General features: G+C 47.7%; 1 protein-coding gene and 1 non-coding gene across 4 annotated transcripts in view; one reads left to right on the forward strand and one right to left on the reverse strand.

Annotated features, from left to right (window-relative positions):
* Positions 1–16,121, reverse strand: part of LOC144507002 (intelectin-1a-like) — a 112,921-nt gene that overhangs the window by 50,067 nt on the left and 46,733 nt on the right. The window contains exon 1 of one of the 3 annotated variants that reach the window (XM_078233519.1): positions 9,793–9,967. The exons of the other annotated variants lie outside the window; for them this stretch is intronic. The gene's annotated coding sequence lies outside the window, so the exon portion shown is untranslated. Of the gene's footprint in view, positions 1–9,792; positions 9,968–16,121 lie in introns of those variants that run through there. 3 annotated transcript variants of the gene reach the window in all.
* LOC144507435 (U2 spliceosomal RNA) lies at positions 2,972–3,154 on the forward strand. The gene has a single exon (XR_013500109.1). It is a non-coding gene; the product is annotated as a U2 spliceosomal RNA (small nuclear RNA).

The raw sequence follows: 16,121 nt of genomic DNA on the forward strand, positions 1-16,121 counted from the left end.
ATGGGCACCTCCTCATAGCCACCCTTATGCTCTATGTGAGCGCCAGTGCATGGAGCCCAGTCTGCCACATGCTGCTAACAATGGCCTGTGGTATTGGGGGTCCGAATGTAGGGGAAGGGGGGGGAATGGCACTGGTCATTTGGAGGGACAGGCTCACACCACACACCAGCGACCACACAACTACACTGGGGGTGCAGAATGAATTCTGCTGCACCATTTGAAGGGAGGGTACACCTGTGCAAGAGGCCATTGGCGACTAAGAGGGGGCATGGGCAGTGGTCACTGTGGCAATGATGTGGCAGTGGTCAGCAGCCCATTGAGGTGGAGAATGACAAGGGAATGGTGCCCGGTTGGCAACGTCAAGAGTCATGTGGACCCCCACGGATTGCTGGGAGGGATTGAGGGGCCCCAGATGGATAACCTTACTGACGGTTTCTCTCTCTTACCTTCCGCCCCACAATGCCCCCGCTCCCCCCCACCCCCAGCACCGATAGATTTTGGGAAGGAGCCAGTAGATCTGGCAGTCATACTCATTGCAGCTGTGGCGGCTGATGGACAAGGCTAACCCTGGCTTGAGGCTACAGCAGGAGGTCAGGGTGCCACTGGTAAGGAGCAGCATACAACCACCCATCAGCCCGAGAGGGAGGGCGTGGCGGTCAGAGAATAGCGGAGACGGAGACCCAGGTTCAATAGTGTCCTTTGACGGGCCGCCGAATACTGTGTGCCGCTGCAGACTGTGTCTCAGCAGGAGGACAGTGCAGCACCTGTGCCACGTCCTCATGGAGCTGGCACTTCGTGCGGCAGGAGGACACCCACCCTTGATGGCCGTGAGGGTCATGCCAGCCTCAGTTTTTATGCTGCCATATCTTTCCAGGGCTCGAGTGGTGACTTCTGCAACATTTCCCAGTCATCACCACACAGTGCATCCGTGAGGTGACCAGTGCCCTGTATACCCGGGCAGGCCATTACATTCACTTTGCTGTGGGACAGGCCCAACGTGAAGCCTGGGCTGCAGGTTTCTCTACCATTAGCAGGACACCCCATTTGTAGGGAGCTATCAATGGCACACACGTTGCCCTGTGGGCCCTGTGGAATCAGGGAGTGACTTGAATTCACCGCGAGGGTTTCCACTCCCTGAATATTCAAATAGTGTGTGACCACCTACTGAACATCATGCAAGCGTGTGCATGCCACCTGGGATGGTGCACGAGAGCTACATCCTGCAGAGTTCGGATATCCCCGAGCTCTTCGAGGACACCCCCAAGCTGCCCTAATGACTAGTGGGGGCAAGGATTACCTGCCAAGATTATGGCTGATGACGCCAGCATTCATTGCCCGATCTTAATTGCCCGAGCAAAGTTTGTGGCTTTCTTGAACTAATTTCACAGTAACTTCATTGCAGCGTCAATGTAAGCCTTACTGTGACTAATAAATAAACTTTACTTTTACTTTACTATTGCAATTGATATGGTGTAGGTACATCTCGAGTGCTGTTAAGGAGGGAGTTTCAGGTTTCTCAACCAGTGGCAGTGAAGGACCTTTTTTTTAAATTCATTCCTGTGACATGGGCGTCACTGGCTGGCCAGCATTTATTGCCCATCCCTAGTTGCCATTGAGAAGTTGGTGGTGAACTGTCTTCCTGAATCACTGCAGTTCACGTGTTGTGGGTTGACTCACAATGCAGTTAGGGAGGAAATTCCAGGATTTTGACCCAGTGACTGCAAAGGAACGGCGATATATTTCCAAGTAAGAATCGTGAGTGGCTTGGAGGGGAACTTGCTGGTGGTGGTGGTGTTCCCAAGTATCTGCTACACTTGTCCTTCTAGATGGAAGTGGCCATGGGTTTGGAAGGTGCTGTCTAAGGATCTTTGGTGAATTGCTGCAATGCATCTGTAGATAGGACACACTGCCCTTACTGAGCGTCAGTGGTGGAGGAAGTGGATGTTTGTGAATGTGCTGCCAATCAAGTGAGCTTTTCTGTCATGGATAGTGTCAAGCTTCTTGAGTGTTGTTGGAGCTGCACCCATCCAGGAAAGTGGGGAGTATTCCATCACACTGCTGACTTGTGCCTTGTAGATAGTGGACAGGCTTTGGGGTGTCAGGAAGTGAGTTACTCGGCGCAGTATTCCTAGCCTCTAACCTGCTCTTGTAGCCACTGTGTTTATGTGATGCATCCAGTTGAGTTCCTTGTCAATGGTAACCACAAGGATGCTGTCAGTGGGGGATTCAGTGATGGTTACACCATTGAATGTCAAGAGGCGGTGGTTAGAGTGTCTCTTATTGGTGATGGTCATTGCCTGGCATTTGTGTGGCGCGAATGTTACTTGCCACTTGTCAGCCCAAGCCTGGATATTGTCCAGGTCTTTTTGCATATGAACATGGACTGCTTCAGTATCTGAAGGTGGTGGAAAAGGCACTGGTCAAGTGGGTTGCTTTGTTCTGCATGGGTTCCAAGCATCTTGAATATTGTTAGAACTGTACACATTGAAGCAAGTGTATTCCATCATGTTCCTGACTTGTAGATGGACAGGCTTTGGGAGACATTTAGATAATTTTAGCTTTAAATAATCACATACTGAATTATGTGTTTTGAGATAATCACATATTAGTGTTTGTTTGCTTGTTATCTAATAACATAGAAGTTTGAGAAGGACAGATGAGCAGCAATCACACTGGAGTGCAGTCTCATACCTGATTAATGGATATTTGGATTTAGATCCAGGAAGTGGGTAGTTAAAAAAAACATATTCTACATAAGTCAGGAGAGGAGACGAAACTGAGACACATTAGGATAAGAGGAAGGATATATCAGATTTCAGCATTCAGTGAGCAACAACTTGATGACTAATTTCTTGGTTTTATCAGAGACACAAGCAGAGTTGATTGCCAAGCTACATGAGAAGGAGGATGTACAATTGAATACCCTCGGGTTAGTGGCAGGTGCACTGGTATTAATTGAAAGAATCTTAGTTTAACTTCTCGGCCTTTTGGCAAAGATCAAGTGTAGTATCGACATGCTGTACTTGGTTGAAGTCATTAGGTTACATTTTAGCTTCATTTGAAGCAATTTTTAAAAGTGGCATCTTGGCCTTTTGGCTAAGATGCAAATGAGGTCAAGCCTTGGAGGAGGTGCAATGCCTACTCCAATCAGCTTGGATCATGCAGATCAAGCCCAAGACAGGAGGTGAGAGCCCTGTCTTGTCAGCTTGGATCGGGAATGTCTCACTTGTTGAGACTCTGAATTGGACTTGATTTGATTGAATTGGATTAAAAAAACTAATTTCCCTTCATTCTCCTTACCTGTTTCCTTTGCAATCTAGATTCCAGAGCTAGATTCAGATCAGCTGATGCGTAACTGTCATCCCTTCCAGACATTCGTATGCCATCAGTGCCATTGACTGATGAAGGTTATATAGTGCCAGGTGCCTCCTGTGAAAGTCAGTGTGCGGGTCCTGCAAGCACTCCATTTGCAGGCACATTTGGCTCTCCTTGAGATTAATCGCTTTCTCAATGGGGGAACTTAGACACGCAAAGCTCTGAGCCCCGGTAATGCACATGATCCAGAAGGACTTTTCCATTCTTAGTCCATGACTGTGCACTACTTCAGAGAACTCCGACATGTGGGATCACGGATGTTACTTATGGCCTTTCTTGTGACTCCTGGCTCCTTGTATCTGTGAGCAGCTGAGCAAGGTTGTGTCCGCTCTCTGCTTTCGGAGGGGGACTGCCCACAGTTTCCTTGGCCTTGGGCACTGCCTCTGGCACACTAGTGACATACCCATTACTCAGTGCCACCCTATAGAACTGCGTAAGGGTACCTGCCAAGGTGACTTTATCTGTGCTGCTGGAAAGTTTGTGTGTAAGGTTTGACAGTGTTTGGTTGGAGCTCTGCTGTGGGAGTACTTGGCATGGTGATGCTGAAGGAGTTAATTCAATTACCTTGATGTTGGAAATGGTGAGAAGACATTAGGGAAACTAGCTTTGTGGAGCACAGGCCTCTGCAATGCTGAGGCTTCCCAGTGTAGCTGTTTTTGGCATGCTATAAGGGCTGGAGTGCGATACACCGTCATAATGAATGTATTACAGTCTTTGCCCATCTGGCTTTGCTCAACTTTCTCATGAAGATGATCCTGAAGATGTCTGTAGCTTCCCGCTCCATGGTAGTGATCGTAGATAGTCCCTCCTTCCTTCTGGGCACCCTCCCATGTGTTATGAGCCCTATTTTCCTGCAAGGATACAAGAGAGCAAGAACAGGCCCTGCTACCTCAATGACCAATGTCGGCTGATCCTGTTGGTGAGAATCTGCATGTTCTGGTGATGGCAGGTCCTCAGTAACAAAGTGCTCTGACCCCTTTTGAGGGTTCAGTAAGTGGTCTAGGCACACACTCCTCACAGATTCGGGAGGGCCCTGGGGCTCCTCAGTTGCTGTGTCTGCTGGAGGGGCAGTACCCAGAGGCCTTTCCTGAGGAGTGAGTTTTGTGCCTACCTTGCCATGGGAAATAAAGTCAGTGAATCTCTTTCTGTACTGGAGCCTGTTCTGTAGGCCTCATTTCTGCTCACTGTCTCCATTGCCTCAATCTTAAACCTGCTTAGACTGGGAGGAGAGCTCCATCTGCCACACTCCTGAAAAAGTATGCCTCGCGCCTCTCTCATGGCCTCAAAAAGGGCAACTCTGTCCACATCCTGTATTGAGGGGTTGCCCTGCCCAATGTTCCAGGTCCTTGTATCTCCTGAGACATCTGTTCAGTATCAGGTAATGCAATAAAGTGATTAATGTAATAAAGCAATTAATGGCACTAAGGGTTTGTTTAAATAGGGTCCACACCCTTGTTGTCTCACTGTTGTTCCCACCTCTCAAGTGGCTAACTGATTGCCTCAATGGTCTCCAAGTCAGAAAATTGGAATACACGGATCTTGGAGCGTCATAGAGCAGAGGGAGGTTACAGTGATAGGGAGAGGGGAAATTACAGTGATAGGGAGGGGAGAGTTTACAGTGATAGGGAGTGGGGAGGTTACAGTGATGGGGAGTGGGGAGGTTACAGTGATAGGGACGGGGAGGTTACAGGGATAGCGAGGGAGGTTACTGGGAGAGGGAGGGGGAGGGAGGGGGATGTTACAGGAATAGTGAGGCAAGAGATTACAGTGATAATGAGATGGGAGGTTACAGGGATAGGGGGATGAGAGGTTACACTAATAGGGATGGGACAGGTTACAGGGATAATGAGAAGGGAGGTTATGGGCCCAGGGAGGCAAGAGGTTACAATGATAGTGAGGGGGGATGTTACAGGGATAGGGAGGAGGGAGGTTACAGTGATAGGGAGTGAGGAGTTTACAGTGGTAGGGAGTGGGGAGGTTACAGGGATATGGGCGGGGGGAGGTTACAGGGATATGGGTGGGGGGAGTTTACAGTGATAGGGAAGAGGGAGGCTATGGAATTATTGCAAAAAAAGATCACAATTTTAAAATTGAAGCATCGGAAAATTGGGGGACAATGTAGGAAGACAACTGGAATTCCAATGGATAGTCTTGAAGGCAATCCCTGACGTACAAGCACTGTGTCTAATATACCAATATGCTAAGAGCACAGAGACTATGCTGGAACTGTATAAATCATTAGTCAGGCCATAACTGGAGTACTTGTGTGCAGTTCTGGTCACCTCACTGCAGAAAGGTTGTAATTGAATAGAGAAGGACAGAGAAGATTGACAAGTAACTGGACTGGGAAGTTGCAGCTATGTGGAAAGAATGGATAGGCTGGGGTTATTCTCCTTGGAACAAAGGCAGGTGAGAGGAGATTTGATTGAGATGTACAAAACTAGGGGGGGCGGTGGCCTGGATAGAGTGGATGGAACGGGCCTGTCTACTTTAGCAGAGAGGTCAGTGACTAGGGAGCGTGGATTTAAAGTGATTGATAGGAAGTTTAGATGGGAGATGAGGAAAACTGGTTTCACCCAGAGGGTTGTGGTGTTCTGGAACTCACTGTCAAAGTAGAGACAGAAACACTCAACTCATTTAAAGTGTGTCTGGATATGGACCTCAATTGCTGTAACCTGCAGGGCTTCAAACCAATTGCTGGAAAGTGGGATTAGGCTGGGTCGCTTGTTTTTTTGCCAACACAGAAACAACGTGTAAAGTGGTCCCTTTCTGAGTTGTAAAGTTTCTATTGTTCAATGATAATAATGAAAATATTGGCTACTGCTGAAAATCTGTTTGAGATTTTATTAAAAATAAGGCAGTGGCTATATTTAATAATATATTAAAAACATAACCAGCTTGGTTTGTGACCGGTTGTGACCAGTTTCAGCAAGAAATGTCTAGCTTACCGTAAGTACTGATTTGGTGCTGTTGTTTTTGGAAGCTCAGTTATTGTGGTGAGAATGGGTGATTTTGCAGCTCACCCACAGGCACAAATCACACATCGGACCCCAGTTTCAATATGGACTGTGTGCTGTGCTTGCTCTGTCTGGTTACACTTGGTACAGAAGGTCCCAAAACGACAGGTCTGGAATTATTATTGTGGGGCACAGGAGGAAAGGATTTTCGCTTTAGATCCAGAGAGATGACGGTAGGTTGCTGCTGTCCCTGATACCCCTCCCTGCTCCTCTACAGTTGGACTCCTCATCCCTGTTCCTCCCCACTTCGGTCTGACAACCTTCACACCACCCGATATTCACTGGACCTGGCTCTGGTAAGCTGCAGCAGGAACGCCTATCGGGGCATGCACCTGGCTGGCGAGATATCAATGGATAGTGATCATTCAGATTGAAGCAAGCTTCATGGTGGCAGAGTGGGCAGCTGACAGGTGCCGCCAGCCAGTCACCACATTCTGCCAGTCAGCCTTCTGAAAGCTAAAACCTACCCATTAGTGTTGGTGATTTGAAAGATATTTGAGCAGGCGGAAGTGAGTTTGAATATCCCCAGATTATCCGTACATCTGGTGCACCAGTTTCTCATTGAAAGTAACTTGGTTTAATTTACAGTGCTGCCTACTTTGCCCATGCCAATTTGGAAACCAGGTCCCATTCATGAAGAGACAGCATCCGAACCATTGTTACAATAGAACCCTCGGGGATGAATTTTGAACCTGTCTGCCAGACCTGAAAGAACAATGTGTAATTCATTGTCACACTCAGTTCTCCTGCACAGTTTTAGCCAAGTTTCAGTGGTGAATGGACGGCATCTTGATAGAATTGTTATAATATGCACTGTTATTATATGTACGGAAAAAGAGTTGGGAGCCGGGGGCTATACATGGATATAACTGGAGAGCTTGGCCCAAAACAGGATTAGATGAAAATAATTTCTCCATGGCCTATGCTCCATCAAGGAGTGAAAAGGCTAAGAAGAAGACTGTTATAATTGCCCATGTTCTGAACTGATTAGAATTTTGTTCTTGGAGGTAAGAAGACAAAATCTAACACATCTGAATCCCTACAATACAGAAGGAGGCCATTTGGCCCATCGAGTCTGCACCGACAACAATCCCATCCGGGCCCTATTCCCGTAAGCCCACATATTTACCCTGCTAATCCCCCTGACACTAAGGGGCAATTTATCATGGCCAATCAACATAACCTGCACATCTTTGAAGTGCGGGAGGAAACTGGAGCATCCAAAGGAAACTCATGCAGACAAGAGAAGAAAGTGCAAACTCCACACAGTCACCCGAGGCCAGAATTGAACCCGGGTCCCTGGCGCTGTGAGGCAGCAGGGCTAACCACTGTGCCCCGTGCCACTCTAGAGTAAAGAGAAAGACATGAATTTGTATAGTGCCTTTCACAAGCCTGGGGCATGCCCATAGCAATTTACAATAAATGAAGTGAATTTGAAGTGAATTCACTGTTATAATGCTGGGAACGCGGCAACAATGTGTGCAGAGCGAAGAACATTAAGATCACGGACAGGGAAACTATTCTTAGTGATGTTGGTTGAAGGATAAATATTGGCCAAGCCATTGAGCAAACCTCCCTGGCATCTTTAATATCCCGCTGAGAGGACATGCAAAGCGTTAGCTGCATGACCTATCCAAAAGGCAGCACCTGAGACCCTGAGACTGTGGAGCACTCTGTGTCGATCTTGTTCTAAATCTGCAGTAGCACTTCAAGCCACTTCAAGCCCCTCTTACCCTGGACTTGAAGCTGTATCTGGGTGACGAACGGACAGTATTTTTAACATTTTTATTCCATTCTTAACATTACAAAGCCTATGCGTAGAATGGACCAGCAAATCCGAATCCATCTCCTTCCTTGCTACAAAAACCAAATTCTAATTGAATCCAATTCATGGTCTCCACAAGAGAGGCATACAAGGTCCAAGCTGACAAGAAAAGGCATTGCACCCCGTCTCGGACTTGATCTGATGATTGACTTAGCCAAAAGGTTGAGACGTGCACCTCTGGCAGGTGATCGTGGTTTTACCCTGCATTTTGAAACACTGTAACCCTTACCACTGATGAAAAGGAAATGGGGAACAGTTGCATAAGTGCACTCGGTCCACACCACCTAACGACTTCCCAACCAGCAGGACCATTGGTGAAGTGAAGTTTTAAAATGTTGTTTAAAAATGCTGGCGACCACACAGAATTATTGTGGAAATTACTGTGTCCAAAAGTTTCAGGCAGTGGAACTGCCACGCAGGTTTAGTGGAGCAAATTCCTGCACATCTTAACTAGCTCTGTTGGTAGTTCATGGGTCTCTTAATTCCACCGTCATGGTCTTGAATCCCATCTTGGGTGATGATTTGTTTTAATCCAATATTTTATTTAATAAAATAATAAATTTTACTCAATAAGCTGAGCAAGAACTTTTTGGAGAAAGTAGTTTTGGGCACAGTTGTTTGGCAGATATGGTTTGTTCCATTATGAAATGTTGATGCTGACTGCACATTCATTGGAAGACATCTGACTTAGCACTGAGGGCAGAGGTGGACATACACTTTTGGGGGCTCTGCACTCTGCCTCCGTGCATCACCCCCCCCTCCCCCCACCAGCCTGGTGACATGGTGTTCCACCCCTAGTGACATCAAGACCCGCCCATCAGTGATTTCAAGCCCCATACTAAATGACATCAAATGAGGTAAGCCCCACCCCAGGTGACACTATTCGCCTCCTGACCACACCCACCCTCAGCTCACACAATGGAAGCCACAAAAGTACAAAAAAGTAAACAAATCACTGCCTCCGTGCTTTTTAACTGATGAAAGCAAGCCTGTAATTGATTAATTCACATCCATAATGCAAGCCACAGGGCGGCACTGTGACACTGCAATTAGTACTGCTGCCTCACAGTGCCAGGGACACAGGTTCAATTCCGGCCTTGGGTTACTGTCTGTGCAGAGTTTGCACATTCTCCCCATGTCTGTGTGAGTTTCCTCCAGCTGTTCCAGTTTCCTCCCACAATCCAAAGATGTGCGGGTTAGGTTGATTGGCCATGTTAAATTGTCCCTTGGTGTCAGGGGAATTAGGAGGATAAATATATGTGGGGTTACGGAGCTAGGACCTAGGTGGGATTGTTGTCGATGCAGGCTTGATGGGCCAAATGGCCTCCTTCCGCTCTGTAGATTCTATGATCCTATAACTCAAAATAGTACAAGTACACAAATTATTGCTTACTGCATCAGTGCTTTGTAACTGATGAAAACAAGCCCATAATTGATTAATTCAAATTCAAATCCACAATGCTTGCCTCGAAAATACAAAATAATACACAAATGTCAAATCACTGCTTAACTGTTTTTGTGCCTTTTAACTTATGAAAACGAATCTGTAATTGGGGTAATTGAATCTAAGCCTACCTGTTGTCAGCATGGGGGTGGAGATGGCCAATATTGCGATCTCCGTGTCCTGACGCGAGCAAACATGGAACTGACCGATGAGCATTGTGACTGTAGCTCAGCACAGGCCAGTGCAGGACAGAATCAGCCAGAAAATGTTCAGTGCAGGAGCAGGTACTCTAATCAAATGGAGCCCAGTGAGTCCACGTCCAATACCAGTGGCTTTGCTGGCAAGTGTCTGGCAGGATTCCATTCTATGTCCAAAAGAGACTTTCTGAAGGCCAATATTGAGAGCGATGAGGGAATGGTGGTGACTCACCAGTTACTACTGTCTGCATGTGACAGCCATGATACCAGACCAGTAAATAGTGGTCCTGCTTAAAAAACAGGATTTTAGCAAGAGAATATGGAAGAAGACATTTTTAAGATGTTCTTGCTTCATCGGTTGTCTGCAATCCATGGCAATTTAGATAGCTTTACTTCTTTTCAGATCATGTTGACTGATCTTTCTTGATCCTAATGAATGAATTTTCTGAAAGAGCAGGCTTTGTTTGCCCTCCTCAGCCCGAGAGTTCAAGCTGCCTCTGCTCACTCGACTTCTCGCTGTGGTGCTGGCTAACTGGCTGCCTGGCAATGGTATGGCCTTGGCCTCACCTTCAGTTCCCATTCCTCCTCAGCCCTGGCTGGGATTCAAGTTGCTTCTACCCGCTCACAGGCTGCCTTTCTGACAACTCACCTCTACTTGACACTTACCTCAGGAAATTTGCTCGCTCACTCACTGGCTGTCTTGCCTGCTTGGCTTCCTCACCTCAACCTCGGTTCATTGCCTTTTAGCCTACCCGATGGCTTGGTCAAGTCACCCCGCTGCTCCGCTCAACAGCTGCCACCTAACCTGCACATCTTTGGAATGTGGCATGAAACTGGAGCACCCAATGGAAACCCATGCAGACACAGGGAGAATGTGCAAACTCCACACAGAGGGTGACCCAAGCCATAATTGAACCCGAGTCCCTGGGGCTGTGAGGCAACAGTGCTCGCCACTGTGCCACTGTTCTGCTCCACTGAGTCACTGTGTTGCTCCACTGTGCCACCGTGCCATTCTACTGTGCCACCATACCACCCCACTGTGCCACCCCAAGTGAGAAGGAAGAATTTGGCATACCAGCCAAAACTCCACTCACATTCAGCATCACTGGAGAATCCCAGCCGCAAACAAAAAGTCTGTCTTCTAGCCAGCTGGTGAATTTGTAATCGTACCCCAGTAAGAATGTTTTATTAGTTTTGCAAGTGAATATAACTTGGAAATGTTACAACTTTAAAAACAAATCTTTTTTGTCATTTATAGAGCCATTACAGTACGGAAAGAGACACTCCGGCCTATCATGTCTGCGCTGGCCATCAAGCACCTGCTCTGGTCCTACCTATGTACAAGGCTGCTAGGTCTGTAGCCTTGTATGCCATGGCATTTCAAGTGCTCATCCAAATGCTCCTTAAATGTTATGAGGGTTCCCACCTTTATGACCCTTACAGGCAGTGAGTTCCAAATTCACACCACCCTCTGAGTGAAAATGTTTTTCTTCAAATTGCCTCCAAATCTAAATAATTCTCTTAATGTAAATCTGTGCCTCCTGGTTATTGATCCTTCTACTAAGGGGAAAAGTTTCTTCCTATCTACCTATGTCCTATGTCCCTCATAATTTTGTACACCTCAATCAGGTACCTCCTTAATGTTTTCTGTTCCAAGGAAAACAACCCCAGGCAACATCCTGGTGAATCTCCTCTAGACCCTTTTGTGGTGATATAAACAGGGCCTAGTTTTAAGGCTGATAAAATTGGATATCCTAAATTAAAGAATTGGGTATATTAAAATCAAACACAGTCAAACCTCAGACAGGCCAATTGTACAAATACACAAATATGTCTGGGCCTGACCCATCAACCACCCATCAAAGGTCATTGCACTCTACTGATACTTAGCAGGAGATCATTGCACCTCATTGAAATGCACCGGCCTATTGTTAGAAGCCCAGATCAGGCCAGACTTTCTGTCACCGAAAGCTCCTGCAGTTACATGTGAGCAACAACATGGAGATGGACACCTGGGGGGCGGACCCTGGTGTCCTGTCAGGCAGACATCAAGAAACCCACTGGGTATTGGAACCCCCTCCTGGGACCTCATTGGCCGGAAGCCAGAGAAGTTTCTGGAAAGGCAAGCAGCCAGGGGGATAAAGGAACACATTTCCAGACAGACGAGCAATGAAGACTTTACAGGGGAGATGACCGTGACCATTCGGAAGACTGACCAGAGAAGGAAGGAAGGAAGAAGCTGCCAACGAGACTCACCTTTGTGACGACGGACCAGAGGGACTCAGAGAATCGGGCCTGCAGTTTAACCAAACCATCTTGCGGGTAGTATACTTGAATCTGGGGTATCCTCTTGTTTTATGTGGGTAATTTAAGGGTTAATAGTGTTGTTATTAATACACTTGTTGAACCTTTACTTGTGTTTGTCCTTTGTCCATCTTGCAAATAAGGGCACCGGGGTAAAACCTTGGAGTAAGCAAACTGGTCGAAAGTATCTGAGAATTAACAGGTACAACATTGGCACCCCAGATGGGACCACCTAATCTGGCCCCCATCCTAGAAAACTCAGTCTCAGCCCCTAATCCAATTACCATCCCAATAAGCCCAATAACCAGGATACGTTGCTCCGAAGTCGAACCTTCAACCCGGTATTCTCCAACACTCCGTCTGAGCCTGAATTAAGAGGGCAGCTGCCCCACGTGACGGCCAGTCTTAAGTGAGTGAAGGACTAATACAGATTCGACCAGTAAATTGGGCCATAAACCCGGTGTCTGTAACACAAGGTGGACAAACTGTGTAGTTAGAACTAGAACAGTCTAGGGAATTTGGGTAAAATCTACGGGAGGGAATTTAGTGAAAACCGGACCCCTACCCCGATCCTTTGCCTATACTCAAGTGGCAAATCCGAAAAGGAAATAATTATGGCCAGTCATGCTGAATGGGAGGAAGTTCTCCGTTTATATTTGAACCATAAGTGGCCCAAATGGGTACAGTGGGGTGACGCCCCAAAACCGGATCTGGGATCCGAGGGAGAGAATTGTTGGAATCATGTCCATAAGGAAATGGGTAAAAGGGCTCCCAAGCTTAGGAAGGCGATTGCGATTGCTAGTTGTCTAGAACAGCTCCTTGGTAGAGAAGCGGAGATTATCCGGGTTAAACGGGACAGAGAGGCCCAGGTAACCCAACTAAACCAGGACTTAATGAGTGCTACTGCGCGCATATAACAATTGGAAGCGGAGGTAGACACACGAGAGGAAAGGAACCAAATCAATATGATACACATGAGCCAATTCCAGGCTCAATGTGATAAAGCCTGCCAAAAGGCACAGCGTGCTGTCCGTGAGAGAGGCTGCGCTGCAACAGGTAGAGGAAGTTAAACGTAAATGCAGCGACCTGCAGGCTGCAGTAAAAGTTTTGCACCGAGCAGGAAAAGCAAATACAGCCCGCGCAACAGTCCACTCCAAATGCCTGCGCGAGATTGCAGATTTAAAATCACAACGAGCCATAAAAAAGGGTATAACGAGTGCATACACGACCGAAACAGGGGATAGTGACCCAGGGGTAGAGTGGGGGGATTTAGAAGAGGATGCCTGCCATTATGCAACAGCTAGTGTCACTGCCGGCTGGGGACCCCCTCCTCCGTTCCCGGTGATGGAACCAACGGCACCACCTAATCCGGCCCCCATCCTAGAAAACTCAGTCTCAGCCCCTAATCCAATTACCATCCCAATAAGCCCAGTCACTAATCCGGTTCCTGTACCGATGAATCCGGTCACCACCCAACGACAGGACGGACAGAACCACAATGTGACTTAAGTAACTCCATACACCATGACCCAGCTCATTGACATAGCTAAAGTGATTGGAGTATTTGAACCAGGTCACCCAATATCGTGTTTTAAACGGCCAAGACGAGGCAGAAGAGGTTAAACTTATTCTGTTATGCTTAAGTCCTGCCATCCGTGCTGCCCTACCCGAACCCCAGAACGTGGCCGGGGGAACCCTACCAGAAATGAAGGCAGCCGTTCTGGCCGCCATAGGCTACAATAGGGATGACCTGGTACAAGGCTTAAACAACTGCCAACGAAAGAGAGGGGAACACCCGACAGCCTATGCTGGCTGACTATGGAACCAATTTGTTGCGGTTTTCGGCCAATTAAATCAAGTCCAACTAAATGCACACCACCGGCCCACATGGATCCAGACCCTGATAGCACACGCCACCGAGGGGAGTCGGAAAGCCTGTGAGAATTTTGATCCCGATGATAATACACACACAGAAGCCTGGGCCATCCGCAAAATGACTCGTGTGTGGGAACGGGAAGTCAGACAAACAGACACCCCCAAGCCCACAAAACACGGAAAGATGAACCCGATCCACACAGACCCAGCCCCGGTTTGGCGTAACGAAGGGGGAGATGGAAACAGGGGACAGTGAAACTCAGGGCACCCACCCCCATATACCCCTGCCAATCATCGATACAGAAAACCGCAGCCCCGCGCAGAACCCCGATATATTCCCAACCCCAGGTACAGGGAACAAGAGAAAGCTACTTCCAGATATCTACCCCCACAAGCGCAGTGTTACAACTGTGGCCAGATCGGCCATTTTGCTAGGGAATGTAGAGCCCTGCCCAGCCAGACCTCACGACCGCCCCAACGATTTCACAGAGGAGAACCCCGACCTATGTCATTGGAAGGACCTGCCAGACAATACATCACAACCCCGGTGGATGCCTCCGACGCCCCTTTCAGCCTGTACCCCCAATTAGACTCCTGACTGGAAGCATGACTGTGTCAGACCTCCCCAACTTGGGTTTGCAACACCGAATGGGATAGTGTAGGGAGGCCTCTTGTAAAAGGCAAAGTAGGAGGCTGCCCTATTGAGTTCCTATGGGACACAGGGGGATCCCGTACCACTCTTAACACATCCCGTGACCTCAGCTGCACTTGGCCTACCAGGAAAACAATAATGTTAAGTGGCTTAACGGGACATTTACAGGAAGGCTTAGAAACAGACCAATTAGAATTTCGACTGGGTAATATAATATGTCATCACCCAGCTATCTTGGTTAAACTCCACCCAGACGCAGAGCACATTCTAGGGTCCGATCTGATGAGGAAATGTAACCTATCGTTTGACTCCGCTAATTGGTGCATTTGGCTAATGCCAACCACCTGTCAATCCCCAGTCGAGGTTCACGAAGGAGAGGGGCGTGTTAACCGGGAGTGTCTCGGAGGGAGGTGTTGACCCGTTAGAGAAAATCTCCATTACAAGAGAGGAAGTGTTAGGTTTTTTAGGGAACATTAAAACTGACAAAGCCCCAGGGCCTGATGGCATCTATCCTCGACTGCTCAGGGAGACGAGAGGTGAAATTGCTGGGCCTCTGACGGAAATCTTTGTCGCTTCTTTGGACACGGGTGAGGTCCCTGAGGATTGGAGGATAGCGAATGTGGTCCCGTTGTTTAAGAAGGGTAGCAGGGATAACCCAGGAAATTATAGGCCGGTGAGCTTGACGTCCGTGGTAGGGAAGTTGTTGGAGAGGATTCTTAGAGACAGGATGTATGTGCATTTAGAACGGAACAATCTCATTAGTGACAGACAGCATGGTTTTGTAAGAGGGAGGTCGTGCCTTACAAATTTGGTGGAGTTTTTTGAGGAAGTGACAAAAACGGTTGATGAAGGAAGGGCCGTGGATGTTGTCTATATGGATTTCAGTAAGGCATTTGACAAAGTCCCACATGGCAGGTTGGTTAAGAAGGTTAAGGCTCATGGGATACAAGGAGAAGTGGCTCGATGGGTGGAGAACTGGCTTGGCCATAGGAGACAGAGGGTAGTGGTCGAAGGGTCTTTTTCCGGCTGGAGGTCTGTGACCAGTGGTGTTCCGCAGGGCTCTGTACTGGGACCTCTGCTATTTGTGATATATATAAATGATTTGGAAGAAGGTGTAACTGGTGTAATCAGCAAGTTTGCGGATGACACGAAGATGGCTGGAATTGCGGATAGCGAAGAGCATTGTCGGGCAATACAGCAGGATATAGATAGGCTGGAAAATTGGGCGGAGAGGTGGCAGATGGAATTTAATCCGGATAAATGCGAAGTGATGCATTTTGGAAGAAATAATGTAGGGAGGAGTTATACAATAAATGGCAGAGTCATCAGGAGTATAGAAACACAGAGGGACCTCGGTGTGCAAGTCCACAAATCCTTGAAGGTGGCAACACAGGTGGAGAAGGTGGTGAAGAAGGCATATGGTATGCTTGCC

This window comes from Mustelus asterias, chromosome 18, assembly GCF_964213995.1.
Source record: "Mustelus asterias chromosome 18, sMusAst1.hap1.1, whole genome shotgun sequence".
Classification (NCBI taxonomy): Eukaryota; Metazoa; Chordata; class Chondrichthyes; order Carcharhiniformes; family Triakidae; genus Mustelus; species Mustelus asterias.